This window comes from Cebus imitator, unplaced genomic scaffold, assembly GCF_001604975.1.
Source record: "Cebus imitator isolate Cc_AM_T3 unplaced genomic scaffold, Cebus_imitator-1.0 Scaffold223, whole genome shotgun sequence".
Taxonomy (NCBI): domain Eukaryota; kingdom Metazoa; phylum Chordata; class Mammalia; order Primates; family Cebidae; genus Cebus; species Cebus imitator.
This window is the reverse complement of record NW_016107538.1, coordinates 276,741-281,240: the sequence shown is the minus strand read 5'-3', so window position 1 is coordinate 281,240 and position 4,500 is coordinate 276,741. Positions and strand designations below refer to the sequence as shown.

General features: G+C 49.0%; 1 protein-coding gene and 1 non-coding gene across 2 annotated transcripts in view; both read left to right on the top strand.

Moving 5' to 3' along the window:
* Nucleotides 1-540: 540 nt before the first annotated feature.
* ZFP3 (ZFP3 zinc finger protein) overlaps nt 541-4,500 on the top strand; it is a 16,272-nt gene continuing 12,312 nt past the window's right edge. Inside the window, exon 1 of the mRNA XM_017496719.2 lies at nt 541-862. The gene's annotated coding sequence lies outside the window, so the exon portion shown is untranslated. The remainder of the gene's footprint in view (nt 863-4,500) is intronic.
* Nucleotides 1,555-1,661, top strand: LOC119466746. The gene has a single exon (XR_005195209.1). It is a non-coding gene; the product is annotated as a U6 spliceosomal RNA (small nuclear RNA).

The window sequence follows — 4,500 nt, the reverse complement described above, 5'->3', positions numbered from 1 at the left end:
AAAAAAAAAAAAAAAAAAAAAGGTTTGAGGTGAGAATGGGCCAAGCTGCAAAGCTTGCTCAGGAAACCCAGGAAGGCTAGCTACAGAATGCTGTTTTCGTGGCGGGAGCGGCTTAACCTAGGCCTTCTCCTAATTTAGGTAATTCCCACTCAATCTTGAGATTTCAGCCCAAATGTCACTCCTGCAAGCCCTGCCGATGAACGGCCAGTTCCCAGGATCTACAGCCCTGTATTTTTCAGACTCACCGAGTCTGGGCAAGGGAAGGACGGGATAAGAGCTATGCGGGTTGGGAAAGTTAAAGGGTCAGGAGTTCAAGACCAGTCTGACCAACACGGTGAAAAATAAAAAATAAAAATTAAAATAAAGTTAAAGGGATCCCGCAAACAGTCCCCGCCGGAATGCGAAGCGGATTCCGGAGCTCTTCAGCTCTGAGCAATGCTTGGGGAGCGACATCAGGGCGCAGAGCGGCCGATCGCGGAGCGGAAGTTTATCCCTGGAGCCCTTCTAGGAAACCCGGAGGACTCAGCTCGTCAACGATCCCGGGGCCGAAGCCGGCATCGACGGGTGCACGTTGCTGTTCCAGGGAGTCGGCTCGGCAGGCGGCGGCGATATTGAGATTGGGCTAGGGCAAGAACCGGCGAAAAGCAAAGCCGGAAAAGGCAATGGGGCGTTGGTGCGCTGACCACCTGTTTCTCCAGCGGAGTGCGACGCGCGCTGATTGGCTGGAGTGCCGCCCGGGTACCGGAAGTGGCCGATGCCTGTCGCCAGTGACACCGGGACAACAGCTGTGGGCTCTGTGCGAGTGGCCCGGCAGCACGGAGCCTGAGAGGAGTGAGCGAGCGCGGGGCGGTAGCGGCCTGCGGTGAGACCTCATTCAGTCGCGGCTGTGGCGGGGGGTGGGGGAGGGAGGGAGGGACGGGGGCTGGGCTCCCAACTCCCTAGAGAGCCGAGCGGAAACCCTACGTTTAGGCCCGTTCTGACCGCGGTTCAGTGTGTGACCTTGAACTTTATGCCTTCCCGTTTCCCCCGCCCCCAGGCCTTCATTTCCACCTGCACACAGAGAGGGTAGAGGGTGCCTGGACACCGCCAGGGACCGTCCCAGCTCTGGTTTGGTGCCTGTCAGCCGTGGAGACGGAAGAAGCAGGGCCACTCCCTTCTGTTCCGACGTGGGGACCCGTGGGAGCTGTGATTTTCTCAGACATTCCAACCCCAAGTAAACCTCTAGGACAAACTGGCGGGCAGTGTCCAAAACTTAAAGCCTCAGTGGCAGATTGTGTCCTGTGCTGCCAGACCAGGATATTGACTTATGAGGGGTGGTAGTGACAAGGAGACAGGTTTGAGCTGCCAAGATAGAGCGTTGTTGATTATGGGTTCCAGGGGGAGAACAGAGGAAAGGAAGATAACAGTGCCATAAATTATCACCCAGACTGGGAGAAGGAACTTATTTTTACAAACAGTTATTGACATTAGCTATGTGTCAGACATTATCCTAGGCTCTTTAGATACAATGATTAATGAAATATCCAGATAGCCATCAAGAGTATTGGAGAGGTTGTGCTCTCTTCGGCAGCACATATACTAAAATTGGAACGATACAGAGAAGATTAGCATGGCCCCTGCGCAAGGATGACACGCAAATTCGTGAAGCGTTCCATATTTTTAGAAAGTGGAAGCCAAGAAAGAAGAATCTGAGGAGTCTGATGATGATATGGGTTTTGGTCTTTTTGACTAAACCTCTTTTATAATGTGTTCAATAAAAAGCTGAATTAAAAAAAAAAAAAAAAGTATTGGAGAGGCTGGATGAGGTGACTCAAGCCTATAATCCCAGCACTTTGACAGGCCTAGGCGGGAGGATTACTTGAGCCCAGGAGTTCAAGACCAGCCTGGGCAACATAGTGAGACACTTTCTGTACAAAAAATAAAGAAATTAGTTGGGTGTGGTGGCGCATGCTTGGAGTCCCAGCTACTTAGGAGGCTATGGTGGGAGGATTTTCTTGAGCCTGGGAAGTTGAACCTGCAGTGAGCCTGGGCATTAGAGCCAAGACCCTGCCTCAGAAAAAGGGAGGTGTTGCAGATTCATTATATATATAAGACAGTTACACAAATTCACTTAACATTTACCAGGTATCTGAAATATGCCAGGCACTGGGAATACCAAGATAAATGAAACAACATTCTTGCTTATGGTCTAGAGAAGAAAATAGGTATGAAAATTAATAATGTGGCCGGCTGCAGTGGCTCATGCCTGTAATCCCAGCATTTTGGGACGCCTAGATGGGCAGATCACGAGGATAAGAAATCGAGACCATCCTGACCAACATGGTGAAACCCCATTTCTACTAAAAATACAAAAGTTAGATGGGCATGGTGGTGTACGCCTGTAGTTCCAGCCACTCGGGAGGCTGAGGCAGGAGAATTGCTTGAACCCAGGAGACAGAGGTTGCAGTGAGCCAAGATCGCATGCACCACTGTACTCCAGCATGGGTGACAGAGTGAGACTCTTGTCTCAAAAAAAATAAAAATAAAAAAATAATAATACAGTGAGGTAGCTGCTACAAGGTGAAGGAGTAGCTGCCTGCCTTGGGAGTCAGGGAAGAAAATGGAGGGGTTGGCCAGGCGCAGTGGCTCATGCCTGTAATCCCAGCACTTTGGTAGACCAAGGCAGGTGGATCACCTGAGGTCAGGAGTTCGAGACCAGCCTGGCCAACATAGTGAAGCCCTGTCTCTACTAAAAATACAAAAATTAGCTGGGCGTGTTAGTGCATGCCTGTAATCCCAGCTACTTAGGAGGCTGAGGCAGGAAAATTGCTTGAACCTGGGAGGCAGAGGTTGCAGTGAGCCAAGATCGCACCACTGCACTCCAGACTGGGTGACAGAGTGAGACTCCCTCTCAAAAAAAAAAATGGAGAGGTATGTCCATGCTTGAGCCGAGGCTTGGAGATGCTTGTGAAGTGCACAAAGTAGGTAGTAGATTTCCAGAAAGTGGGAATAACTTGTTCTCAAAGGCAAAGAAGCTTTAAAGAATAGAAAATGTTTGATCTGCAGGACACTGAGCATGACTGCAGCTTCCAACAGTTAGCGGAGGGTGTGGGACAGTAGATGAGGAAGGGAAATGGGTTTCCTTGGAGGGATGTTATGAGCCATGGGAAGAAGTTTTTATTCTCTAGGCTTTGGGGTGCAATAAACAGGAAGTGTCATGATAACTATAGTACAATGAAAGAGGGAAAAGGGCCAATGAAATGCTGGCTCAGAGGACCAAGAGAGAACTTCTTTCCTGCAGATGTTAATGAAGACTTTGAGAAGGAGGTTATCCTTGTACTAGATATGGAATATTTGGTAGGATCTGGTCTTTCAGAGGTTAAGGAAAATCATTTGCATTAGTTAAAATGCTTTTGTCTGTAAGTAACAGAATCTAAGTCAAGCTGGCTTTAAAATATGCAAGTATAAATCCCAGCACTTTGGGAGGCCGAGGTGGGTGGATCACGAGGTCAAGAGATCGAGACCATCCTGGTCAACATGGTGAAACCCCGTCTCTACTAAAAATACTAAAAATCAGCTGGGCATGGTGGCGCGTGCCTGTAATCCCAGCTACTCAGGAGGCTGAGGCGGGAGAATTGCCTGAACCCAGGAGGCGGAGGTTGCGGTGAGCCGAGATTGCGCCATTGCACTCCAGCCTGGGTAACAAGAGCGAAACTCCGGCTCAAAAAAAAATAAAAAATAAAAAAAATATGCAAGTATATAGGGTCTCATAATTGGAAGTCAAGAGGTATAGGCCAGGCATAGTGGCTCACACCTGTAATCCTAGCACTTTGGGAGGCTGAGGTGGGTGGATCACCTGAGGTCAGGAGTTCAGGACCAGCCTGGCCAACATGGTGAAACGCTGTCTCTACTAAAAATACAAAATTAGCTGGGCATGGTGGCAGATGCCTGTAATCCCAGCTACTGGGGAGGCAGAGGCGGGAAAATCGCCTGAGCTTGGGAGGTGGAGGTTGCAGTGAGCCGAGACTGCACCACTGCACTCCAGCCTGGGTGACAGAGCGAGACTCTGTCTCAAAAGAAAAAGAAAAAAAAGAGGTTTCAGGACTGATTTAATCCAGTGGCCCAGGCGGCATCTCCTTTGTTTTTCTTAGCTTGAGCTGCCCTCATCCACAAGCTGGTAGGGAGATGGCAGCAGCAGGTACAGGCAACAATATAGAGAATTATTTTCCTATGGTTCTCTCAGGATGGCAGGAAACTATTCCCAGAAGCTCCCAGCAAACTTCCTCAAAATACTGACCCAGATGAAGGTGGATGTCCATTTCTAAACCAGGAATTCCTGCATCCTTACTGTTAGGGAACCAGTCCCTTGCAAGAAGTAGGGCATTTATTTGACTGGGTTAACTCAGTTGGAGTTTACTGCTCGAACTCTTGGATGAGGTTAGACTTCTGGCAAAGAAAACAAAGCCACTGCAAATAGTTTTGCTCACATACTCCGTAAAGTAATTTTGGAAGGTTTGTGTC